Below are 27,964 nucleotides of genomic sequence, written 5' to 3'. Positions count from 1 at the left end.
ATTCTTAGTCAGAATGGCTGATTATTTCTTAAGCCTTGTGATTATTTCTTAAGCCTTGATTATTCTTAAGCCATCCAAGGGCACAACAAAGAGAAACACCATCTGAATTTTCAGAGCTCTCAGCATCCTTAGACAGATCTACAGCTCTCTAGTTTCTTACAATCAGGCATACAGTATGAAATATAAGAGTGACAACTTAGATTTCTCTAATATTTTCCTTTTACCCTGGATAGATATTGTGTTGTGACCTACAGGTAATAAAATACAAGGTACTGAGAGTTGCAATAAACCATCTCTTCATACATAGAGAGGTCCTTCTTATTTTGAGTACATGTCACATACACGGCAAAAGAAAAGCACATACCAACTGAACATCTTAAAGTTAATGATAAAAACAAAGCTAAGAAAAATGAGTTGCACAGCTGAGACAGAATATACACAGGGAAGGCTTCAAACACTCAGTGGGTAACAGGGCTAAAATCCTATGATGAAGTGTAAACACATATGATGACTTAACATGGGGTTAAAACATATGACAGTTGTCAATGCAGTGATAGTGGTGGAGGAGGAGGAGGAGGGGTACGAGTAGGAAGATCTGAGGATCTGTAGGTTCTAGTCATCTGGTGAGCCAAACCTTATCCATTCTCTTTGCTATTATTGTTGATGCCATATGGGATCTGGAAAGCAGGGAGCACAAGCTAAGTTGTCATCTATTTTCACTCAAAGATGCTAATTAACTTAATTAAAACAGTCTTAGGTGTCTTAGGTGGTTCAGGCTCCTGGCAATGCACATATTTAGACCTTTCTGAAACACATGGCATATAGGGCTTCATTCTGGGTTTTTTTTCCCTGTCACAGTTTTAATTCATCAAGATTATTCTTTTCAACTGCAAGTAAATTAGTTTGTCTCCATTAATTATGCTGCCTTTCTTTGCTAATATACAGTATCTATTAGCTACCTGAATGGACAGAAATTACAGAGACCACAGAAAGGTTTACTGAAGCTGGAAGAAAGAAATCATGCATTGTGGCACCAGATGCCCAACCTGAGTGCTGGAGGTGGGAAGATGTGAGAATTACTATATATAGTTGGAATCATGTAGAAAGGAGGCAATGAAAGTGATTTGTAGTATCTTTGAGGACTGTAAATGAGTCATTTTAGAGTAATTCACCTCTTTTTATCAATGGGATTAAAGCCCCAAAAGTCACTAATTTTTTGTTCTAGGCTTTTCGCCAAGAGTTAAAAGCAGAAAGTATCCACAGCATAGTTCAAGATAAAGGAAGGGTACCTTGACCTGCCATTGTGTGGTTCTTCTCTTCGACTGGCACTGAGGGTTCAATATACTCTAGAATCTGACCAAAGGAAATAATACAAGGCTATAAGCCATCTTTCAATGAGCAATTACTATAATGCCTACCATATGTCTGGAAGAGTTTGGGAATGGGCAAATGGAATATGGATGTGAAAGTCACCTTGTTAGTACAGCAACTGTTTAAATTCTCCAGGAAGCCTTTTCTCCTCCCCACTCTACCCCCACTTCTCCTTCCATCTTCACATTTAGTGAAGAGTAGGGCCAGTTACTTGGGCCTGATACCCTTATTGCTCACACAACGCTGATTTCATCTCTTTAAATGAAGCAAATTTGCTGCAAAGTGTAGTGATGTCACTGAAGCTCATAATTAGCTAGTTTATATCCTTGGTTATATTAAAAAGCAAGTGACATTTTAAATGTTCAACATGCTAAACAAGATTCTGGAAGTGTCTGTATTAGGCCTGTGCATGTTCAGAAAATTCAGATTCAGATTTGAACCAATGGGAATTTGACAATATTGGATTCAGATTCTATGGCCTCCGGTGTCGGATATTGGATTGGTTTCTGAATTTGAATCCAAATCCTGACTTAAATTTGGATTTTCCCCCCACATAGCAGTCTATGGGGAAATTGAAAAAACCCTCCAAAAATCACAGGTTGGCCCTAGAGCCCTGGTATTTCCTGAAACATATGCAAAAGGAGAGCAGGGCCCCCTGTAGACAATTTGAAGAATAATTGGTCAATCCCTTGATATTTTGTGATTTTTAAAAACTTTTTTGTAAAAATGGCTACAAATGGAGAAATCAAGATTGTTTCAAGCCAGAACTTTACCAAAAAGAAAAGAAAGAAGGGAAAATGAGAAATTCATTCTAACCACTAAACCAGAAGCATTTGAAGTATTTTCACTTTTACTAACTGTGTGCTTCTGCAATGGGGAAGACAAAAAAAAAGGGGGGGGGGGATTTCCTTTTCCTTCAACATGGGGCAGGTATGATGGTCCTAGGGAGAGCTTCAGATCCAGAAATTTTTGTAAAGTTTCAGCTTGAAAAAAGCCAGTATTAACTTTCCCCCACCTATTTTAACTCCCCCCCAAAAAAATATTCCCCCCAAATCAGAGGAGTTACCCATAGCCTTGAAAAAATAACACAGTGTCCTGGCAATGCGGACTTCTTGTGCACCAGATTTCATAACTTTTTGCCTATCCATTCAGGAGATATAAAAGGGGGAGCAAAAGGGGCATGCTAATACCCCTTTTCATAAAGGCAAAGGACATATTCCTCCACAGGAACATAGGAAGCTGCCTTATACTGAATCAGACCATTGCTCCATCTAGCTCAGAATTGTCTGCACAAACTGGCACATACTGGCAGTGGCTTCTCCAACCAAGATTGCAGGCAGGAGTCTCTCTCTCTCTCCCTTTCCCTCTCTCTCTCCCTCTCTTATTGATTGCTGTGAGATTCTAGCCCTATTCAGATATTTTGTTGTACATGCATAATCAATCAAAGGATCAATCAAGGTTTCGGCTTATGAAATTGCTATTGAACATGCTTACAGTGCCTCCCTCTTCAGACAAACAGCACCATTAGTGTGTTTGTCAGGTTCAGGGGGATGTGTGACAGCAAGGTGGCAGGACTTCCTCCCCACTTTTGCCCTCATAAGTGTGAGCACCCACAGCACTCCTAACATCTAAAGAGGGCAGTTGAAATGTGTGCACTGAACCTAATGTGTGAATAGGGCTTATGTGGATAGAGATTATGTGACCAGATCACCTGAATAACCAGGTTTGGTTCAGTTCTCTTGATTGTTTCTTGCATTTGATGACTCATGAATTTTTATGAATTTGATTTGTTAGCCACTTTTCAGTGAAACTGTCAAAGCTACTTGCAGGGGCATAGCAAGGTTGTAGTGGGCCCAGAGACAAGATTTTAAAATGTACCCGCCCTTCACTGAAGCTCAGATCATGAAGTAGAGAAATCTTAAATGAGGCTGAATAGTGGTAACAAAAAGCACAGTCACACACACACACACACACACACACACACACACACACCCCTATGTGCCACAACAGAACATCATCCTAAATTATTTTTTAAAAGGTTTTGTAAATTGTGGATGATGCAAGGCATTTAATGGTACTACAGAAAAACATGCTGTTCTGGTAGCTCCAGGTCTTAACACTCACATCAATTTCGGAGGATGAATACAACTGAAGCCCTGGCAGGTGTGCAACGGGGGGAGTCAATCATGTGACTTGCCTCTGGGGGGGCAAGGCAGTGGGCCCCCAGACAACTGTCTCCCCTTGCCTTATTATAGTTACGCCCCTGGCTACTTGTTTCTCCATCCAGATCTAAACATTTCTCATGTTCCCAGATATGATTTTTTTTTTCCATTTGAATTCCCGTAACATGGCTGGTGCTGCAGAGAAGGAGCAGAGCAGGTAACCCAAACGCCAGTGTCCAGGATCAATACATGATGCATATGCACACAACACCAGCAGTGTGCATGTGCCAACACTGCAGACTGGAAGGAAACTCTTTGAAAGCCATATGATTTCTGAACAAAAGCTCATAAATCTACCGAGTTAATTCTTAATTGAATTGGCTCTAGTAGGCAGCCAGTTATTGAAGATATTGCTGTTGCTGCTTGGTTGATTTGGGGGAGAAAAAGGGGTCCCAGCGGCAAAAGAATGGGGTGGGTGGTAGTGCCCAATGGATGGATTCTCACATTTCCTACCAGAAAATCTACTCTCAGAACACCTCAGACATTGAAAACAATGAAAAGTTCCCCATGGGCTTGTAGGTTTGTTAACACCCTATGCACACTTCACCACAGCCCACTCTGGGCCACCCTGGTGTCCCCAACAGGGACTTATGGGGCTGCTGAGATCCCCATTATTCACTATGGGGGAAAAGCTAAAAGACACACAAACTTCAGAAAAAAATTAAAAATCACCCCTTTCACCATTTTATTTGAAATTTGGGTGGTAGCAGGCACCCATTGGGGTGCTACCACCTGAACCACTCTTCTGCCCCAGAAATCACTTTTCTGCCTCGAATCTGCCACAAAGACATGCTAACTTCAATTTTAAAAAATTAAATAAACACCCTTTGAAATCTGGGTGGTAGCTTTCTTGTGCCCATTGGGCACTACCACACACCACAACCCACTCTGGACCACCCTGGTGCCCCCCACATGGAGTTATAAGGCTGCTGAAATCACCATTATTCCCTATAGGGAGAAGCTTAAAGATGTACCAACTTCAAAAATTCTTTAAAAATCACCCCTTTTCCAATTTCTTTGAAATTTGAGTGGTAGCTTCCATCACTACCACTCAACCCACTTTGGCCACAAAATGGAGGTCTGAATCTCCTAATTTTTTGGGTCCGTATCTGGGGTGATTTGTTTGGACCCAAATCTGAGCAATTGAGCACAGGGATGATTTGTTTTATCTATAAATCACCTGAATCAGCCAGATTCAGGTACAAATCATTTTATACCCGAATCATTTCGCACATCCCTAATGACAAAAATAAAATAAAATAAAACATTAGTTAAAATAAATGACAGCAAAAAAGTTAAAACATTACAACAATTTAAAATTTTAAAACAATGTTTTAAAACATTATTTAATTAAAAGCCTGGGTGAACAGATGTGTCTTTAAAGATTTTTTCAAAATTGTCAAAGATAGGGGGGCTCTTGTTTCAGCAGGGAGGAAGCTTCGGGGCAGCAGTGGAGAAGGCCTGTCCCCGAGTAGCCACTAGTGATCTGCATGGACCGGTCCAGAGGCCATTCTAAAGGTCTGGACATGGGGTTGTTCAGAGGTTCGTCGCCAGGGGGGTTCCTTTAAGGGCGGGGGGAGGGTGTACTTACCCTCCCGCCACTTTCCCCCCCGCTGGCACGCATATTTTAGTAAGCATTTGGGGCGGCAGGGTACCTCCCTGACGCCCCTTCCCCCGGTCGTCAACAACAGACTTCAGAAAGCCAGGAAGGTGAACTAATTGTTCACCTCAAAAGACTGAATAAGAAGTGTGCTGCTTCTGATAAGGAGGGTTGTACTTGAGGAGAACACAGCAAGAGAACATAGCTGGAGAATGAAGTCCAACTGCTATAATACTGCAGTAACTGCTGCTCTGTTTTCAGGGCCATTAAAAAAGCTCAATATTCTCCACACTTCCTTCTAAAGTTATCTTTAATCATCTGGATGGTTTCCCTACATTTTCAAGATTAGCAGTGAATGAGTGCTTGAGACTGGCTAAATAACTGCCACAGAATACCAAGCTGTGGAAATATTTTGGCAGTAAAAAACACAGATGCTCAATTAACCTTAAGCCCTCGCATGTTGCAAATGAGAATATTATTACACTGAAGAGTAACTGACTAATTTCAAATAACATGCAAGTTCTGTTTTCCTTCACAGCCAAAAGTAAGTAAAATTTACAGTACTTATTCAGTGACTTTAAGGATATGTAGAATATCCTTTGTGAAGAAGCAAACTTCATTTTTTATTAAAATAATGGATTTATGGCACCAGCTGGTTATTTAGGAAAATGTGTCATAAAAAATAGGGAAAGACCAATAAAAACACTGAACATAGGCATTATTTTTTACTTTACATTCTCTTTTTTTCGGTGGGGGGGGACTGCCCAGGAAGATTAAATTCTGGCCAGTTTTGGGCAATCTTATGTATGAGGACACTGTTTCAGCACAAAGGGCCATCATTAATGCTTGTAGATACTGATGGAGCCCTGTACTTCAAACTCTTCTCATAATTCCTGCTCAGAGATACACACAGAGATGCAAAATATATTGTTCCCCCTGCTATCTCAGAATTTTTATTCTATTCATTATCCACATATTCACTCATTACACACCTATATTCCTTATTATAGACCAAATGTTGCTTGTATGTATCCAGGGACAGTAAGCCTGACAAAAGGATATCAGGAAATCTTTCAGTGCTTTGATGTTTGAATCAAATGCATGTTAAACCTTATTCCTAAATCCATTTTGAAAAGGTACTGAAAGGACACAGCTGGCACTATAGCTTCATATTTGTTAGTAACAACAGCCAACTACCCACTGGTCTGATTTTATTAATTTTGATTCCTTTTGTTTTGCTGAACTCATTCAGTTCTCCCACTCACTGCTGTTTGCTGTAACAGCTCAAAATGAAAATGTATCCCCGAATGGTCTGAGTGGTTGGTTTTTCAAGCCAAATTTTCAGTGGAACTACAGCCCAGGATCTTAAATGTCACCTACAAAGTTTAATCCTGTGGGGTGCTACATGGCAGCTCAATTTTTAGATCTCATATTTGGGGACAGGGAAGCATCTTATTTTAATTTTTCCTATCTGAACCACTTTGAGAATGTTGTTGAAATGTGGTATATAAATATTTGTTGTAGTAGTAATAATGGCAGGTATTCGTTACTAGGGATATTGTAGCAAAACTGCATTAGGAGTATATAAAATCAGAATAAACTGAAAGCTGGAGAATTTGCTTATGAGTGCAAATAAGGGAATCAGAAAATAAGGGAAAACATCCCTTCAGAAAAACTTCTGAGGTGTGAATTCTCATTCAATGATAGCAGATGAGATTTTTTTCAATTAAAGAACTCTCATGACCCCACTTTCACTTTTTCACACTCTCATTTACTATGAATATCAATCTAGCACACTGCACCTTATGAAGAAAAACCTCAGAAATTCACCAAAATCCAGCCCTCTGCCCAATCACTCTGAAATTGGGGATGGGTGGTAGCCTCCACCCATTAGGCACTATCTACCAGCCCACCCCACTCTTTTGGGGCAGATCCACTTTCTGCCCCCAAGCTGCCCCAAAGACACCAAAACTTCAAAAATTCCCAAAATATCAGCCCTCTGCCCAATCCCCTGGAAATTGGGGTGGTAGCCTCCACCCATTAGGCACTACCACCCCACCCCACTCTTTTGGGGCAGATACATTTTCTGCCCCCAAACTGCCCCAAAGACACAAAAACTTCAAAAATTCCCAAAAAATCAGCCATTTGTCCAATCCCCCTTAAATTGGGGTGGTAGCCTCCACCCATTAGGCACTACCACCCCACCCCACTATTATGCCCCAGGCCCCAATTTCTGCCCCAATCTGCCCCAAAGACATGAAAATATCAGAAATTCCCCCAAAATCAGCCCTTTGCCCAATCCCCCTGAAATTGGGGTGGTAGCTTCCACCCATTGGGCACTACCACCCCACCCCAAAATTTTGCCCCTGGGCCCTTTCCCCCCAAATCAATTTGGATTCGGATTCAGATTAAATCCGAATCTGAACCGAATCAAGGGTGATTCGGGTGGCAAATATTCGGGCACAAAACAGAACAGGGGTGATTTGGTTCGGGTCCCGAACTGAATCACCGAAAATCCAAATTGCACACCCCTATGCCTGACCCCGCTGGAAATCCCAGGATGCCCCATGTTAGTGTGTGGGGCATTCTGGTGAGACCTCCGAGGCCAGGAGGCTTGTTTTAGCCTCCTGGTGGGGGTCTCCTTGTGATTTGCCACAGTGCAGTGTTGCGCCACAGAGTCTCGCGATTGGTAGGTGGAGTTAGTGGAGCGCACACTCCACTGACCTCGTTTAGGGGGGTGTATTTTTGGAGGCTTGCTGCCCGGAGCCGCACAGCACCAATTGCAGCACACGAGCAGGAGAAACCATGCTAGGCTACCTTATTTCGGTTTCTCCTGGTTGTGGGAATAACCTCATGGAGTGCCATCTTAACCCTACTTAAGACCATATAAATGGTGAAACCATGGTTTAATGTCAAACTAAACTAACCTAGAATAGTGCATACAAGGAGATTAAATGAGAACAGTTTGTCAGCTTGAAACAATTAGGATGGAAATTCCTTTAACCATGGTATATTCTTTGTGGATGCCACAACCTCTTATTCATAGTTGATTCAAATCATGGTTTACAAACTAACTTCACCTGCTGGTTTATGGCCAGTCTGACTAAGGTTTAGTTATTTGGACCAAATACTTAACCATGGCAAAGGCAAATATACCACGGTTAAACATTAGATCTTCACAGGGCCTATGAACCATAAACTAGGCCTGTGCATGAACACAAAAATTGGAATCAGGTCCAACCCAATCTAATCTGACCTCACAAATGTTAGACCCTTGGACCCTTCTGTCAGGGGTATGCAAGCTAGCTCAACTTGTCGGGTTCAGGGTCAAACTGGATGGGCCTTGACCAGTTCAAACTGACCTGGATGGCCCTTGACCAGTTCAAACCGACCTGGGTCTGATTCAAACTGAGCCAGCTTGGAACTCTACTGGTAAAGGGGAATCTGGTGAAGATTCCCCTTTACCAGTGAAGGTGGGCAGGGAGACTTCACTAAACACAGAGTGGGCGGGAGGGGAGTAAGAAATTACTTACAAGTGCTGCTGGCAGTGGCTGCAGCGACAGCCATGGGTGTGTGTGGCAGGGGTGGTTGTGGCTCCCCACTCCCAACCCCCATCGGCCTCTCCCAGGGTAGGCAGGGCCAGTTCAGGCCCGGTTTGGACCTTTGCACAGGCATGGAGATCACTAAAACAGTCTCCTTGCATATGTGGAGGACATTTTAGTGACCTCCATGCCTGCGCAGAGACTGTGCCGATAGTTCCTGGGCCCAAACCAGGCCTGAATCAGCCCTGACTACCTTGAGGAATGCCAATGGGGTGGGGGAGCCACCCCTGCTGCTTCTCCATGAGACCACCGCCACTTCAGCCACCACTGGCAGCACTCATAAGTACTTTCTTACACCCCTCCCGCCTGCTCTATCTTTAGGAAAGCCCCCCTGCCCCCCTTGCCCTTTACTGGTACAGGGGAATCCTCACCAGATTCCCCTGTCCAGGTAGAGAGCTCTTTCAAGCTGGCTTGGTTCAAACCTGAATCAGGTCCGGCTTGATGGTGCACAAAACTAGACTGGGTCAGGTCAGTTTGAATCCTGTTTGGATTCAAGCCAAACTGGCAAAACTGGTTTTGTGTGCATTCCTGCTGTTATATGCCGGGATCGTAGTCGGGATTGGGGTCAGGATGAGGGTTGGAGTCAGACAAGCCTTAAAATATGTTTTTAAAATAACCATGGATAGTCACTGTGAACCCGGAAGAAAACTTATCTAACTCTAGAGAGTCGCAGGGAAAGTGTTCTAACATGAAATAATCTAAGAGGAATTGATGTAACACCAGAGAATTGCAGGAAAAACCTGGAAATTGGCTGCTTGTGGGTGAAAAATGGCATAATTTTTTTTAAAAAATGCATGGACAAGCAGGCAGGAGGGCAGAAGATTGTGTATGTGCTCTGTGTGTGTGTGTGTGTGAGAGAGAGAGAGAGAGAGGGGGGGGATTCTTGCTGCCATTTGGAGCTCTAGAAAGCTCCGATTTTTTTTGAAGGGGGTCAGAGAAGTCTGATACAAACCAGGCTGGGCAAGTTTGGGCTTGGGTTTGGACTCTCTCCGAACCCCTCTGATTTTACAAATCTCATTTTGCACGAGCATACCATAAAGTTGTAGTAGTTGTTGTTGCATTTCTATGAATAGCTGCAGGACTCCAAAGTTTGTATCTAATAAATTAAGCTGCCCAAAATTGTTTGCACATTTCTATATTACTAGAAGCCATCCCCTCTCGGGGCAATTTATCCTTCAGAGCAGGCTAACCTTTAAGTATCATTTCTTTCAGTAACTTATATTAATCATCTTTGCCAGTTTCTTTGATGTGTTTCTTCCCACGACTTTTTTCTGTCATTAGAATACAGATCAGATGAAGACGTGTGTGCCACTTCTTGGAGAAAATATCCAGCACATTTTAGTCATACAGGTGAAAAGATGGATCACTTTGCATTATTTATTGTAAGTACTCAGAGTGCTTCGTTACCTTTCCCTTAAAGGGTTAGCACATTTGCCTAAACTTTCCTTAAAGGTACAGCACATTCCCCCTATTTCTTAAAGTTGAGTAATTTCTGAATAGTTACTTTGCATTGTTTGATTTTTCAGTAATATTCTCATTGTTTAGTAACATTGTGCTGATTATTCTGACATGCATTTGAGTGAAACAGCTTGATTTTGTTTAATCAATTGGAATCCCATACCTAGCATCTTTGTCATCCTCCAAATGAACAGGCCACCATTAGGTCCTTCCTTGGAGTCAATAGTGTGGCAGATTTAACTCTTCTGCCACCCAGATGTCCATTGAATATTACATTCAAAATGTGTTGTGGAAGGCACCTTTCAAGGTCAACAACTATATGGGAAGAATTGACCTTGATTGATTCTTTTCAGTGGAACCATCCCTGACTGTCTCTGTAGTTGTGGGCATCGAAACAGAAAACGAGTGTGTTATATAACACTAACTCCTAAGGGATAACTTTCTTTAGGAGAAGGAAAATTTCCTATGGGAGGAGACCTAGTCTTGTGTTAGCAAGCATGAATTGTCCCCTTTGCTAAGCAGGGTCCAGCCTGGTTTGCATTTGAATGAGAGACTACATGTGAGCACTGTAAGACTTTCCCCTTAGGGGATGGGGCTGCTCTGGGAAGAGCACCTGCATGCAGAAGGTTCCAGGTTCCCTCCTTGGCATCCCCAAGATAGGGCTGAGAGAGATTCCTGCCTGCAATCTTGGAGAAGCCGCTGCCAGTCTGTGTAGACAATACTGAGCTAGGTGGACCGATGGTCTGACATGGTATAAGGCAGCTTCCTAGGTTTCTATGTTCCTAACCTCACATAAAAGCATCTCCCTTGATGCTAGTAAGAAGTTAGGCTACCTCAGACAGGGGGCTAGTTGCTTCATAAAGCTCAGGGCCTTTCTCTCACAAATTTTAGTTAGATCATCTTTCTGGCAATTTTTAAACTGTATTAGATTTATGTTGCATCTTACAATGGATAAAGTGTTGTCTGTAGTAATCAATAATGATGCTTAGTATTAATATAGCACTTCTGAGTATTCAGATTGTTTCACAGGCTTTATCAACCTTAAACAATCCTGTAAAAACATTCAATATTATTATTCCCTTGTAGCTGGAGAGGGCCAAGTCTGAGATTCAATATTCAAACCAGAGATTTTCTGAGTCCAGCTTCCCATGATACAGCAGCTCATTAATTAATATAATAATGGTGATATCCAATCACTTTTTCCTTGTTAGCTCACATGCAGAGAATTTATTTGATGTTCACATAATTTCCCTTAGCTCTGCAACTTGCAGCTTCTCATGTGGAGGTTCATTCACTTCATATATCAACAGCTAGATGTCTGTAATGTTTAGTGTTTGGCTCCATTTATTATGTTGAATTTTTTATGCTATCCTAATATTTATTCTGAGAGCTTTTCAACTGTCTAAAAGGTGAATCCTTTACCCTTTACTTTCCTTTTTCAAGCATGTGCTAGTGTTGATCCTTGTTTAACTCATTGCATTTTCTGTATTTTTAAATCTATCACTTGACACCATTCATAACACTAACTGCAGCCTATGTTAAAAACACTACTACATTTTATTCTGTTTTATTACCCATCATCTGAATTTCCAGTGGTGCATTATTTTTGTGTTCTAAAATGACTGACAGTGTCAGGTTTATGAATATTTGTTGTTTGTTGGGTGGGATGCTGGAGTCACCATCTCCACCATCCACCGCTCGCTTGTCAGTGCCCAGCATCTTGCCAAGGTGTCAATGGTTCAGGCAATGTTCACCAAGGACCAAGCAGAAATGCCCTTGGTTAAACTACCTGTCCAGTGGGCCAGCTGGGCAGGTGAGTAGGAATTTGCTGTGATGGAAGATCACCCTATAACATGTTGATCAGAGAGTATCTGGCTGACCATGTATGAGAGATCAACCATCCAGGGGAGAACAATACAGTGTGAATAAATAACAAGCATAAATGGTGTATAAGCTTTTGCCATGAACAGAACAGAATAATGTCCATATGATAAGTCAGTATCAACAAGTGCTCACTATAGGGATGCTCACGAAATGGATATTGAATTATTATTTTTTTGGAGCTCAAAATGAAACACAAATGGCGGAAACGTTTTGTTGAAACAGCAGTTAACCAAGTTGTTTCAATGGAACAAAACGTGAAACTTGTTTCAAGTGCTACCTACCACCCAACCCAGAAAAGAAATGGGCAAGCAGGCGATGTTTACAAAGCACATCTTTACCAGACTTCAAAAGAGCCCTTAAGACACATTTCTTAAGCTTGCTTTTAGTAATCTTTGAATGTTTTACATTGTTTAAAATTGCTGTTTCATTTTATTTCATCTTGATTGTGTTTGTTTTTGTGAACCGCCAAGAGCCTTTGGTGTCAGGCGGTATATAAATTTAATAATAATAATAATGCTCTGCACCTCCACAGTGATGTAGATAGGCTATACCTCCTTCGCAGTTCAGGTGGAAGAGGAAGAGGAATGCTGCAAGTCCATCAAACAGCAGAGGAGGAGAAAAAAGGCCTTGAAGAATATATAAAGGACAGTGAAGAAGATGCACTTCAAATGAGAATGTTTTTTCTCTCTTTTTGTTTCTTGTTTTCTGAAGTGGTGAAACCATCCTGCCCCTTTTGATTTTGGGTTGATTCCCCCCCGCCCTTTGCTGTCTACACAATTTCCCTCTTTATAGAACTCTATACTGGCACTATTGTGCCCATATAATTCACATGGTTCACTTCTGCCCATCATTTCTCCCTCTCACTCCCCCTCTCTCTCCCTCTCTTTCCTAGATGATGCACAATACTGGATATTCTTGAAACTGCATATTGAGGAAAATTTTGTAAAAAAAAGAAAAAGGAGAAAAAGGAAAAGGAACAACTTGATCCATCACAGTCAGTGTTGGATTTTAAACACTGAGAACACTGTCTGAAGGCAACTTCTGTGTTGGAAAAAGGAACAATGTGTTTTGAAGATTTCTTTCTGCTCATCAAACCCCCTAGAAGATGGGATCTTCAGGAGGGGGAAGATGCCAGGGAAAAGAACTGAACATTACCAATCATCCTAAATACAGCTTCTGGCTTGCTTGCTTACTTACTTACTTATTTATTTATTTAATAAATTTCTATACCACCAAAAATGCAAGTTCTCTGAGCAGTTTACAGGACAATTAAAAACAACCAATAAAAAGATTAACATATTTCATTAATTAAAATTTAAAAAGTTAATAACTATGAAAACATAATTGAAACACAATTAAAACAATATCTGATTAAAAGCCTGGGTGAACAAATGTGTCATGACTGCCCCTTTAAAAGTTGTAAGAGATGGGGAGGCTCTTATTTAAGCAGGAAGTGTGTTCCAGAGCCTCGAGGCAGCAATGGAGAAGGCCCATGCCTGAGTAGCCAGCAGACAAGCCAGTGGCAACTGCAGATGAACCTCTCCAGATGATCTCAATGGACAGTGCGGTTCATAGCAAAGAAGACTTTCTCTTAAATACCCAGGGCCCAAGCTGCTTAGGGCTTTATAGGTTATAACCAAAACATGGTATTTTGCCTGGAAACTTATTGGGAGCCAGTGCAGATCTTTTAAGATAGGAGTGATATGGTCTCTCCAAGGTGACCCAGAGACCAAACTGGCTGCCGCATTCTGGACTAACTGCAGTTTCTGGACTACATACAAAGGCAGCCCCACAAAGAGCGCATTGCAGTAGTCAAGTCTGGAGGTTACCAGCAGATGTACTACTGTTCTGAGGTCATTTATCTCAAGAAATGGATGGAGCTGGCATATCAGCCGAAGCTGATAAAAGGCACCTCTGGCCACTGCCTCAACCTAGGACACCAGGGAGAGTTCTGTGTCCAGAAGTAGGAGTGTGCCCGGACTGGTTCGGAGGCCATGCTGGAGGCCTCCGAACCGGTCCAGTTCCGAGCCGATCCAGCGGCTCGGCACGGAGGGGGGTTGTAGCTTTAAGGGTGGGGGTAGTACTTCCCCACCACCACTCTTCCCCCTCCGGCACTGTAGTTCTTGTAAAAGTTTCTGGGGCGGCAGCGTTCCTCCCTGCCGCCCCTGGCCCCGTCGTTAGCCCTCCAGAGCTCAAGTACGCTACACGCATGTGCCCGTTCTGGCGCGTGTGCGCACTCACCACCGTGCACGCTCCGTACTCATCACACGTCGACGTGTGATGTGCACGGAGTGCACGCGGCGGCGGCGAGTGCGCACGCGTGCCAGAACGGACACATGCGTGTAGCGTACTTGAGCTCTGGGGGGCTAACAACAGGGCCAGGGGCAGCAGGGAGGAACGCTGCCGCCCCAGAAACTTTTACAAAAACTACAGCGCCGGAGGGGGAAGAGCGGCGGCGGGGGGGGGAAGTACTACCCCCCCACCTTTAAAGCTACAACCCCCCCGTGCCCATCCGGACCGGTTCGGAGGGATGCACATCCCTATCCAGAAGCATCCCCAGACTACATACCTGTTCCTTCTGGGGAAGTGTGACCCCATCCAGAACAGGCAGATCAAAATCATCTCCCGAGTTCTCACCCCGCACAATAAGTACCTCCGTCTTATCTGGATCCAGTCTCAGTTTGTTACCTCTTATCCAGCCCATGACTGCTTCCAGGCAGACATTTAGGGAGGTTATGCCTTCTCCTGATGATGTTGACATGGAGAAATAGATTTGGGTATCATCAGCATACTGATAACACCCTGCACCAAATCTCCTGATAATCTCTTCCAGCGGTCTCATGTAGAAGTTAAGAGGGGAATGCCCCATCCTTCAGCCTCGTGCTGGTGGATGGGTGTTGTCTCTCCCCCTCAGCAACAGCCACAAGGAGTCCTAATTGGGCAGGGCTGGAAGGGAGGTGGGGCTTGCACACTGTCTCTACCCTCCCCTCCCCTCCCCTCCCCTCTTCCGTTCACTTTATTCTGGCTTCCTCTCCCTCCTGTCCCTAGGGGCACAGCGGGTTTTACTGGCCCTTTTGGAGGCCAAGTAGGAATTTCTGGGCCCTCAACTGATTGGCCATGTTGGGGGGTCTTTTTGCCTACTCTGTTTCATCTTTCCTAGTGCTAGTTAGTCTTAGGTCACAACTGGGCAGGTACAGTGCAAGCTGGGTGGAAGTGTAGAAGGGTTTGAGCACCCTTGGGCAGTTGGAAAGGGTGGATTGGTCAATCAGTCCTTAGAAGCTTGGCGGCGCGGGAACTTCTATTCACCTGCTTCAGGGCTTCACAAACCTTAAAAGCTGTGTGGCTTGGAGGATTTGAAACCCTAGAAGTTGTCATGACCCTTTGGGGTTGGCAATGATGGAGGTGAAGCAGGTTTGCACTGTTTCTATCCTTGAGTCAGGGTGTGTCGCCCATTCAAGACACGTGCAAGGACATAAATGTCTGAACCTGGTCTTTGGTATGCCTGCACTGTTGGAGGGTGGAGTTTATTCCACATTCAGTTCACTAATTTGATTATTTAATAAAGTTGTGGCCCTTTTACCCAAATTGGAATGTGTCTGTCTTCCTTGTGGCTGGGTTGTGGGGGCAATGAATATATTTTCTGTGAGGCACAGGAGGTTTGTTTGAAGTAAGCTTTAAATTCTTATTTCTTTGTGTATTATATATATAGATTTCTCAATTACTCAACACTTGCAGACTTCAGTTGCAGCAAAACTTTAAAAATCTGAATGAGAAATGGAGCAGTAGCAGCTAGTATGCCCTGTCAACCTTGACAATATAACTATTAGCTCTTTTAGCATGGGAAAAGGAAAAGTAGTGAGGAGAAGAGAGAAAGGACAGGATCCTTTCAGGGTGAGAGGGAAGAAACTTGGGACTGAAAGCATGCAGAGGTAGATAGGAGAGCCATTTGTGTGGATGTGATTTGGCCCTGGCAATTTGTTAATTTTTTTAGTTTCTCAGGACAGTTTAGAACATCCCCTCTCATCATTTCAAATTGGCCCAGTTCTTCAGTCTCCAAGCCTTAGAAGCTCAGTTCTCGAGAGGGTATATGGTCAGTGTCCTCCACCGTGAAGACAGATGCAACTAATTCATTTAGCTTCTCTGCAATCTCCTTATCCTCCTTAAGGGTTCCTTTCACGCCCTCATCAAGGGTCCATCCTCCTTCCTGGCAGGTTTTCTGCTGCTGATATATTTAAATAGGTTTTTGCCATTCCCCTCGACACTTCTAGCTATATGCTCCACAAACTCTCTTTTTGCATCCCTTATTGACTCCTTCAACTTCATTTGCCAGAGTTTATGTTCCTTTCTGTTCTCTTCACTTGGACAGGACTTCAATTTTCTGAAGGCAGTCTTCTTCTCTTTTATAGCTTCCATGGCTCTACTTGTTAGCCATGCTGAACTTGGTGGTACCTTTCCTTCTTCTTGGTATACATTCCAACTGAGCTTCTATTATTATTAGAATGCCTTGGTTGGTATGATGGATAATCTCCAACTGGCTATCGACAGAGGGAGTGTGACTCTGCCAATCCTTTTGGATCTCTCTGAGGCTTTCAATACCATTGGCCATGGTATCCTTCTGGACCACTTGAGGGATGTGGGATTGGGTGGCATTGTTTTACAGTGGTTCTGCTCCTACCTCTCTAGTAGATTCCAGATGGTGTCACTTGGAGACTGTTCCGCTAAACTGAAGTGTGGAGTTCCACAAGGCTCCATACTGTCTCCAATGCTCTTTAACATCTACATGAAACCGCTGGGAGAGATCATCAGGTGGTTTGGTGCTGGGTGTTATCAATATTCTGATGACACCCAGATTTACTTCTCCATGCCAACCTCACCAGGAAATGGCATATCTTTCCTAAATGCCTGCCTGGAGGCAGTAATGGGCTGGATGAGGGGGGGAAATGGAAGCTGAATATAAATAAGATGGAGGTACTGACTTTGCGGGAACAGGACCAGAGAGGGCAGAGACCTGCCTGTTCTCGATGGGGTTACACTCCCCCCTGAATGATCAGGTACGTAGCTTGGGAGTGCTCCTGGACCCAAAGCTCTCCTTGGTTTCGCGGTTGATGTGCTGGCCAGGAACACTTTTTATCAGCGTTGGCTGATACATTAGCTACATCCATTTCTAGAGGCGAATGACCTTAAAACAGTAGTACTTATGCTGGTATCCTCCAGGCTTAACTGCTGTAATGTGCTCTATGTGGGGCTGCCTTTGTACGTAGTCTGGAAACTACAATTGGTACAGAATGCGGCAGCCAGTTTGGTCTGTGGGAGAACCTGAAGGCACCACATAACGTCAGTTTTGAAAGAACTGCACTGGCTGCCGATATGTTTCCAGGTGAAATTTCCTGGTTCTTACCTATAAAGCCCTTAATGGTTTAGGTCCAGGCTATTTAATAGAGCGCCTCCTTTGTCATCAACCCTGCAGCCTGTTACGATCCTCTGGAGAGGGAGGAACGCCGTAGGTCAGAGCGGCTGTCCAGAAGGAACAGGTGTCCAAGCACTGGCTCAGCCATATCTCCTTGATAAGATCCAGATGCAGTGATGGGTGAGGCTCTCAGCAATCTGCCTATTTAGAGCAGCCTGGAAGCTGGTTCTGTGCTGGAAATGTCTGTAGTGACCAGCCCTACCATGAGCAACCTTGTCCTGTGTGTTGTTGTCTCACTCTGTTTCGTGTGTACCCCTGATCCTGTGGACTTCCAGATTTAGACTTCTGGCAATGTTTGTGACTCTCTGATTGTCTGTCCTCTAGTGTTGACTACTGGCTACATCTGGAATTCAATTCCTGTCTGTCGGCTCTCCTTTCCCCCTCCAAAAAGAGAGTTTTGCAGCTGCTGGGCAGTCGGCCAAGGCAGGTCATTACATTGTCTTTTTATGTATTTTAATTTGTAACTTTTAAATATTTTCAATTTTGTACACCGCCTAGAGATGTACATATCAGGCGGTATAGAAGTATGATAGATAGATAGATAGATAGATAGATAGATAGATAGATAGATAGATAGATAGATATTGTGGTTTTAAATAAGTTCCATGCTTTCTGTAGTGATTTGACCCTTCTGACTTTCCCTTTCAGCTTCCTTTTTACCAGTCCCCTCATTTTTGAGGAATTTCCTCTTCTCAAAAGTCCAGCATCAGTGTTGGACTTCCTTGGCAATGCTCAACTCGCATATAAGTTGAACTGGATATATACTATGGTCACTGTTCCCCCGCAACTCTGACATCTCACACCTGATCCTGGACATCACTCAAGATTAAGGCCATCTCTCTGCTTGGTTCCACTACTAACTATTCTAAGGCACATTCATTAGCATGTCTAGAAATCTGGCCTCTTTTTCACTACCTAAATGTGAATTTACCCAGTCGATGTGTGGGTAATTGAAGTCACCCATTAGGCTCCCTTGAGCCCTTTCTCTTTGATCATGAGAAAGGGCTCATTGTGTGTCTCAGAAGCAATATGCATATGCTACTCCTTTTTTCTACTTGCTACCCGAGCAAGAGAGGCATAAATGCATCTCTTCCAACCAACTTTGATCTCTTCTCACTCTCCATAACAAGAAGGCTGCTCATTTGCCACTATCTCCAAACTGCTGTCAGAATCAGAGTACTGCAGCTGCTGCATCAGAAAGTCCACTCTGTCCTCCTCTCAATTAACTTCACCTGGAGAAGTGGAAAGGGATGGGAAGATAATTGGCTGTGTTTTTCTGGGACAACCTCTTTTATCTGGGAAAATATTTTATCTAGGAGAGTCCCGTTACCCATCTGGGAAAGAGTTCCATGGCCTATTACTCCAAGCAAACCGGTAAGGAAAAGGTTCTCTGAATGCATTGTGTAGAGTCATTATGACATAAGAAGTCAGTAGACCTAATCTTCTACATCTACTACACTTTCCCCATCATATCTCTGAGAATTGCAATCTGGCAGTTTTCAAAACATTGACCAGTTAGCATTGCTATTGTCTAGAGACACAACTGAGTCTCTCTGAGAAGAAGGATCATATTCTTTGGGCCTGTGAGCAGCAAAAAAAACCCCTCTGGCATATTGTCCAGTCCTGCGCACCCAGTTTCAGTACACAGTCCCACCATCTGATGTCCATTCTACTGGTAAATATGTACATATTGCTCACATGTGCCAGATTACTAGTCTGCAAGTCTTCTCCTTCAAACCATTGTGCTAGGTGGGTGTAAGATATACCAGTAGAATGCTGAGGATGGGGAGAAAGGTAAAGCAAGATAATAACAACAACAAAATCACAGCAAGGCCTCCAAAGTAATCAGTTACAGCTGGTAATGTAACTGAGGGATAACTGATAATGTAACAGGAAGCTGTCCAATCCTCAACCTCCACCAGCACCAATTTGCTTAACGAAACGCTAGGTCTAAGTAGCAATACGTACTTATAAATAATAAGCACTAAGTAGCTGAGTAGCAAAAAGTGAGTGGGATTCAGACCAAAGTGACTCTTAAAAAAACACTCCATGGGGACAAAGGGAGCAAGAATCTGGGTTTCCAGAACAACCCAACTATCAGAACTAAACCACAGGTTTCCCAGTTACTACAAATAATCGGATCTAAGTTATACATCTCAGGCTACATATTACTGGGTTATTGATTTAAGAAGCTTAATCCTCAGAAAGTTTTAAAATACTTACTTTCACATCTTTCACTATGAGGACACAAGCTCAGCCTTCCTATGGCTACACTGTAGGGTTCCTGCTCACATATAGGTGTCTTTTGGCAAACTGTCCATTCAAAAGACATCCGATACCAGCCATGGCATGTACATTTGAAATCCATCTAAATCAAGGGAGTTGTCTTGGGTGCATTTTGGTGTTTTAAAGAAAATAATGAGCAACTGACATGTTCTTTTCACATAATTGCTTAGCATGCATACCATTCTTCTGACAAAAAGTGAGATAGACAGGATAATCATAGCTTATGAGTATTACTTAGATAAAGCAGTACGAAAAAAATATATACGACAGAGCTCTTAAACCTGAGTTATTTTCCAATGTTCTTCTCCCCCATTGTTTATGATGAATTTCTATGCATAATACATCGGTGTCTGCACTCAGAGGTTGAAAACACATCAAAATAATGTAGATGTCACTGCAGAGAACTTCCATGACCTTTAAGTAATAATTGCATAGCCTTTTACTTTAATAGACTCTGGCATTATTGTAATTCCATTCCGGTTAGTCACAAAATGTGAGTTATTAAAGTTACATATTATAACCAGGTCAGCTGTGCTAGGAAAGGGATTTAAACAACCAGAAAGACTGCTATTAGATTAAGCAAATCACATTCTGAACTGCAATAGGAATGATTTGAGTTCTTTTTAAACAGGCTTGTGAACGCAAAGAATAAATGTAATGTCTGCATTAAAGTTAAAGAGTACAAAAGACTTGAGAGTTCCGACACCGAAAGCTTCTTGAACTAATTTTCTCACCACTTTGGTAGGAAATCTGAGGATTAAGATATCGCTGTTCCAGATAGACTGCCATCTTGGCATGCTCTCGCCTGTTGTCCTCGCATAACATGCACTGAAATTGTGTTAAAAAGCATCAGCAAATTCATATGCCAAGGGGATCTCAGTTGCCGTTTCCAGCATATTAATATGGCTCACACACAGCTGCACTGCAAAGGCAAAAAGTTCATTGCTCAGTCAGATCAAACACATTCGTGTTATTTACAGTTATGGAGTTGCAGTTCTCCACACAAAACATAAATGCCTGCAAGCAGCCTTTGCAGTGCCTAGAAACTGCAAGTACCTTGGAGTACTTAATCCTACCACTCCATTGTCTAGCCTCCTCTGTGTACAAAAGAACACTGCAGCCATGCTACCAAATCCTACCAAATCAAGCATCAAGATAGACATTAAGAACAAATATATGTAGCCTTAGAATAATAGAATCATGGAATTTTGGAGCTGAAAGGGATCTTGCCGTTCTTCCCGTCCAACAACTGTTCAACACAGGAAACTGCTAAAGCACCCCTTTCAGATGGCCATCCATCCTGTGTTTGGAAACCTCCAGGGGAGGGAAAGCCCACCATTACATGAAGCAGATGTTCCACTTCTGAACAGCTCTTAGAGTTCGGAAATTCTTTCTAATGTCTAGCCCAAGGGGTGTGCAAACTTGGATCTCCACTGTTGTTGAATTACAGCTCCCATTATACCCAGCCACAATTTATTGTGTTTGGGGGTGATAGAGGTTGTTGTTCAATAACAATGAGAGAGCCAAGGTTGCCTACCCCGGGGTTAACCTGTGGGTTAACTGCCTGCATTGCAGCCTTAGAAGGATCTAAGGCTGCAATGCCATGTACACTTTTGTGGAATAAGCCCTCATTGAGAACAGTGGGACTTTATTCTGAATTACTGTTCATGGGATCCTAAATTCTTTTTTAAGATACATTTTATTTCACAAGGACTGTTTGTATCCCATGCACTTGCATCATGCAAGTGCAAGTGCAGGACTTGGTGCAGATAACAATGTCCTGAGGATCTATCTATCTCTCTGGCCCCATTCGGACATAGCATGAAATCACGGATAGATGAAGCTGTGGTTACTTTGTGAAGCCAAGAAGCATGCCGCAGACAATTGATCAACTGCAGTTTGGAAACCTCCAGCTTCTGGACAGAGGAACTCTTCCCTCTTCCTAAACCACCCAGGTTGCATCCCGGCACACTCAATTCCACTCATATTGCCAGACTGTGGGCAAGGCGTCAGCACAGCAGTGAAGTGGCAACTATTGGCTATGATGTTAGAGGGGGCATGCACAGTAGAGATATGCCTGAACGGGCTCAGGGAGCCACAGGTAGGGCAGAGAGTGATTCGCTTAAGAAACAGGTAAACAGGTCCTACCTGCTGAGCTGCTGCCCTTCCACTTTCCCAGGTGCAGTGCTCGTTCTGTCAAAGTCTGTGTGTGGCTGTGGCACTGTTCCCTTCAGCCTGTGCATGGCATCGGCATAGATATGTGCACGTTTGCCATACACATTTGCATGGTCAGCATGGTTGATATGCACAGCGGCCAATGAGCCCCTGGTGGCACAGTGGTAAAACTGCCGCTCTGTAACCAGAAGGTTGCAAGTTCGATCCTGACCAAGGGCTCAAGGTTGACTCAGCCTTCCATCCTTCTGAGGTCGGTAAAATGAGTACCCAGAATGTTGGGGGGCAATATGCTAAATCATTGTAAACCACTTAGAGAGCTTCCAGCTATAGAGCGGTATATAAATGTAAGTGCTATTGCTATTGCTATTGCTAATGCCGCACACAGGCTGCAGGAAACAGTGCCGCAGCCATGCGCAACCTGTGGTAGAGTGTGCACCAAGTCCGGTCAATCAGCGGGGTGGAAGCAGAGCAGGTAAAGGCCTGCTTACCTGCTTCTTAAGGTAACTGCTCCCTGCCCTGCCAAACTGGTTCAGCTGTGGGCACCCGAGCCAGTTCGGTGCTTCCCTAAGGAGGTGCCAAACCTCTTTGTGCACATACCTAGTGCTCAGTGCAATTGTGCCTTTTTGGACTGATTGCCCGCCTTTGGCAGGACAAAGACATTTTAACCATTTCCTCACACCACTTTTCACCACTGCTTTTGTGAGAAATCCCAAGCTACAAAGTCATGCACAGGCACAATTACTGATACCCTGGGATGGCAAGGAGCACTTTCAGATGACAATGGGGTGTTGGGGGAGAGACACAGAACAGCATCTGAGAAATTGGGGTGAGAGGGCGATGGGTTGGTGGGTGTGTGGGTGGGCGGAAGAAGGAATGGTCCTCCAGAAGAATTGATGCTATATCATATCCACACAGCTGCTCCTCAAAGGCAGGATGCCTCTGACTCAAAGGCAAGATGTCTATGAGTAGCAGTTGCAGGGGAGTAATAGCAGGAGAGAGGGCATGTCCTTAACTCCTGCCTGTGGCTTTCAGCATCATCTGGTGGGCCACTGTGCGAAATAGGATGCTGGACTAGATGGGCCTTGGGTCTGATCCAGGAGGGTTGTTCTTATGTTCAGAGCCAAAGGTGGATCTCATGCAAATTAACGGTGGCTGGTGTTTCTGGGAGCTGTTACTTGCCCAGAAAGGTGGCACCTGGAGAAGCCATGTGACCACAACCTTTGGTCAGGAGGAGTGACCTCTGTTTTCAGCATCCTGAAAACAGAGGTCACAAGAGAAGGGGAGATTTATGCATGTAGTTTACTGGAGCAGAGAAAAGTGGTAAAATTTATTGTTTTTTGAATTTAACAAATTGTAGCCGTTGTCTGTTTTCCCCATTCCACGCCTAGAAATTTACCCTTCCTAACTTTGTTTGCAACTGTGGTTTGCAAGGTTATTTCAGGAAACAGTCAGAAAAAATATAAACATCTTCTTGGTGGCAGTGGTGAAGCTTAAGATTGTGGGGCTACTTGAGACCAGGTTGTTACATATGAAGTCTAGGGACATGGCATCCCTATTGCCAAGCAGCAACAGGAGAAGTAAGGAGATGGCAGAGGAGAGAGCATCAGCACTGAGAGGTGGCCAGTGGGAAATGCAGCCCCCATAGAACTGATTCATTTCTGGGTTGCTCTGAGCTGAAGTCTCTATGGTTGCAGAAGGAGCTTGTACACAAAACCCAGGTTACAGTGGAAGCAAAATCCAGATGACACAATGGCCAAATTCACACGTAACACCAAACCAGAGTTGAATGGGGCAGAGGTTGGAATTTGTGTACATCCGAATGTGTGAAACTGTGGGTTTGTGGCAAAAGTGACCTGCTCTTTCCCTCAGCAAACTTAAGTTTGAACCTTCGCTTTGTATTTAGTTTCACTGCTCCAACCTGTGGTTTGAAGGCAGCAGCATTACATATGAAAGCAGATGCTGCCATAACTGCTGTTTCATGCTGTTTCTGGAACAATGATCATGGGGAGGGGGCCCAGACCCACCCAGGAATGTGCCTGCTCCATGCCTGCTGTGCTTCTCAATGGCTGCCTCTCCAAGCACTTGCCTAGCCCCCCTCCCCCCATCTCTGTGCTGCTCAAACCATTGCCCAGCAACACGGATGTCACCTTGTTCTAAACCTGACAAGTGAAAAGTCACATTGCGGGATGCCTGCTTTCCACTGTGTCTCTTGTCCCCACCCCCCGACAACCAGAAGAGAAAGGGGACAGGATGGCAAGACAGGCACTATGTGTTTAGTTCACCAAAATAAATCCATAAAGAAGTATGTTCACAAGCACACGGAATTGTGGTAGCACATTAAACTGAGCAACCCAATTAGATTGCTGCAAATATGGCAGGGCAGCGATACCCAGGGTCATCTTTAAAAGGCAGCCCCACTCAGGAATCACTGGATGGCTCTGCTCTGTTTTTTGTACAACAAACAACAACAACATTGAATATTTATATGCCGCTTTTCAATAAAGGTTTCCAAAGTGGTTTCCTCAGAGAAATAATAAATAGATAAGATGGATCCCAGTCCCCAAAGGGCTCACAATCTAAAAAGAAACATAAGATAGACACCAGTAACAGTCACTGGAGGTACTGTGCTGGGGATGGATAGGGACAATTACTCTCCCCCTGCTAAATAAAGAGCATCACCACGTTAAAAAGGTGCCTCTTTGCCAAGGGGGCCCCAGCTCCTTCCCCTTCGGTAAAAACTTGCAGTCTCTGGTGTTGTTCATGGGAAGAACCATCCAGCAGGATCAGTATTGCCTCCAGTCACATGAGAGAGTCTTCCTGTGTGATGGTGACAGATACTGCTCCGGAGCAGATTGCTCTCTCATGAGAGTGAAAGGCCATGGAGACACGCATGTGGGACAGATGGCAGATGCCGCTCAGCCTGGTTGCTCAACACAATCAAACTGTGGGGACAGAAGTTTGTAGCCAAGCTGCCACCCTGCAGTCATTCCAACACCTTGCCCATAGGCTGGTGACATGAGTACTATGGAGCTTGCTAGGATGAAGACTCAGTAGACCACAAAAAAGGAGTAACCTCAAACTGGAGGTTGCCAGGTTGTAGTCAGATGAATGTCTGTGATGCGATTCACGGTTACAAAAATTAACCTCGGGTTCATCTACCTGTGGTTTGCCATGACATATGCATGTGGCCGATGGTGCCTTCAAACCTCAGATTTCAACAGCGAAACTAACTATGAACCAAGGGTTCAAATTCAGGTTTGGAAGCAAAAATGGAGCCATGGCTGGGTGATGAAACTGCAGCTTCATGCATTCGGCCGCTCACCAACCTCTGGCATATTTAGCTCTGGTTTGGCGTTATGTCCAAACTGGACATGTGTGTGTGCGCGTGTGTGAGTGTGTGTGTATGTTTAAAGCAGGTTTCTAGCCTTTATGTTTGTGGAGCCCCAAACTATGAAGTAATATCATTTATATCGCCATTTTTGGAAGGGTGATAGAGAAATCCAAATAAATAAATAAATAAATATCTTGTGAAATCTTAGAAGCAACTGTTTTTAATGGTTTTAGCTCTGTTTTACAAAGGCTGAAGATTGTTCTGCCATAAACTGGAGTCTCTTTCCACCAGGAAAGAGTGGGAAAACCATTTGTTTTCTCTCTCACAGACACACACATTATATCGTGAAACTACATTTGATCAGTGTCATAATCAAATGTTTTAAAAGTTTTGAAACATTAAAAGCTTCATCCCCTGCCTTCTGCTGTCACAGTAAGTGACAGAGAAATAGCTGTTGCCAGTTACATAAATAGAATTCAAAACTTTAATCATAGATTTTCATCTGTAGACAATAAATCCAGCGTGTTAATGTACAACTAGTGGAAATGTTTTTCTACAGCATAAGAGAAATATCCTACTTCTCAATTCTATGGGTCCTTGCTTAGGAGTTTTCTATTTATAATTGTTTTGTCTGGCATTCTGCTTCCTTTTTTTTTCTTACAAAGGTACACCAACCAGCAGCAGTAGCAGCAACAATAATATTCACAATTACAATTCCAAAGTTATTGTCCAGAAGATCTGAATTTTTACATAGTGAAAAATTATACACTTTTCAGAAACAGTTGGCAACTTAGCATTTTTTCAACTTAAGACAAAGCTCATAGTATATAATTGCATTGTTGTGTTTGATTTGCAAGCAGTTGCTATGCAATCACAGATTGGTAAGGAACCTCAGAGGTCATCTTGTCCACCAGGATGCCTCTGAGTACTCCAGCCTCATAGCCAGGATGCCTCTGAGTACCAGTTGCAGGGGAGTAACAGCAGGAGAGAGGGCATGCCCTCAACTCCTGCCTGTGGCTTCCAGCAGCATCTGGCAGGCCACTTGTGAAACAGAATGCTGGACTAGATGAGCCTTGGGCCTGATCCAGCAGGGCTATTCTTATGTTTTTATGTTCAGTGCACTGTCAGGGTTGTCAAGGCTACATGATTTTCTCTAGCATCAGAGGCCTCATTCATTGCTTTAGTTTTCTATATGGCAGCTTCACACAACTGTCTGAAAGTCAGGAAGCAGGGAACTAGAGATTCCTGGCACGTACACACTACTGGCAGGCATATCATTTGAACCTGCCCAAGTCCTGCTCCCACATACATTACTGAGTTTCTTCTGAGTCCTAACTTCTTCTGCCCAACTTCAAATCTTGGTTGCAGGAGCCAGGTAGATGTTGGAAGAATCTCAGTAATGCGGCACAGGAATCCGATTTGGGCAAGTTTAGATTACACTCCCTCTGGGAGCATGTGCTGACTGAGAAGCTCTGGTTCCCAGCTTACCGATTTTCAAGGGGCCATGAGAAGCCAACCATAGTAAAGTATAATGAAAGTGTAACAGGATTGTTTAATATCAGGGCATTGCTTTCTTCCTGGAACTCTCCACAACTGGGATAATATTAACATAGGCCAAAGAAAGAAATATTCACATCATAAGAACATAAGGAACATGCTGGATCAGGCCCAACCCAAGGCCCTATCGAGTCCAGCATCATGTTTCCCACAGCGGTGACTCTGGGAAGCCCACAAGCAGGAGATGAAGGCATGCCACCTCCTCTGCTGTTGCTCCCTTGCAGCTGGTACTCAGAGGCATACTGCCTCTGAAGCTGGAGGTAGCACATATCCATCATATCCCATTTTGCCTAGATGGCATATGGCATACATGTGTTATGCCACAGTGTTCCAGTGTGGAACTTAAGTGGTCTATGAGCCAGGTCCTCGAATTTTGACTATCAGTATCATCTTAGGGGACAATATTCATAGTGATTTTTGGCAGTGTCTACCCCACTAGAGATGGAAAATACGTAACAGCATTGTTGCTCTTACAGCTTTCTATGCAGTGGTGGCTGGTCAGTAAGGGCAGGAGGATCAGCGCCCCCCGCCAAACAAACACAAACAAGCTAATAAAGAATCTGACTCACCAGCAGCCAGGGAATCTTGCAGAGCAGGAAGCTTCCTCCAGCCCCCGCTCCCTTGCCTGTAACTTCTTGTTTTGGTCGTAGTCAAGCTGATCCAGCCAATTTGATTCCTAGGGGGCTCCTAGTGGCACTGCCCCCAGGAAGAACTAAAACAATGGGTTAAAAATGCATTTCCTAGTTGTTTCAGGGAGCCTATTTTAATACATTTTCCCTTCTCCCTGGCAGCAAAGCCAGGTGGAGCCCCCTAGGAATCAGATAGGCTGGATCAGCTTGACTAGCAGCTGTTCCAGCCAGTAAGACCAAAAGATGAAGTTGCAGGCAGGAGAGGAGGAGCTGGAGGAAGCTCCCTGCTCTGAAGCTTTCCGTGGCTGCTGGTAAGTCTGATCTTATACTAACTTGTTTTTTTGGTGGGAGGGGGGATGCAATCCCTGCTTTCTCCCTTCGG

The 27,964-nt window shown here is 43.8% G+C and overlaps 1 long non-coding RNA gene across 1 annotated transcript; it reads right to left on the bottom strand.

Moving 5' to 3' along the window:
* Positions 1-201: 201 nt before the first annotated feature.
* LOC128348996 (uncharacterized) lies at positions 202-27,666 on the bottom strand. The gene is made up of 4 exons (XR_008318478.1): positions 27,523-27,666; positions 20,625-20,718; positions 1,290-1,353; positions 202-677 (listed from the first exon to the last, which is right to left on the bottom strand). It is a non-coding gene; the product is annotated as an uncharacterized LOC128348996 (long non-coding RNA).
* Between the last annotated feature and the right edge of the window lie 298 nt (positions 27,667-27,964).

The sequence above is a fragment of the Hemicordylus capensis genome, chromosome 3 (assembly GCF_027244095.1).
Source record: "Hemicordylus capensis ecotype Gifberg chromosome 3, rHemCap1.1.pri, whole genome shotgun sequence".
Lineage (NCBI taxonomy): Eukaryota > Metazoa > Chordata > Lepidosauria > Squamata > Cordylidae > Hemicordylus > Hemicordylus capensis.
This window is presented reverse-complemented; position numbering and strand designations above follow the sequence as displayed.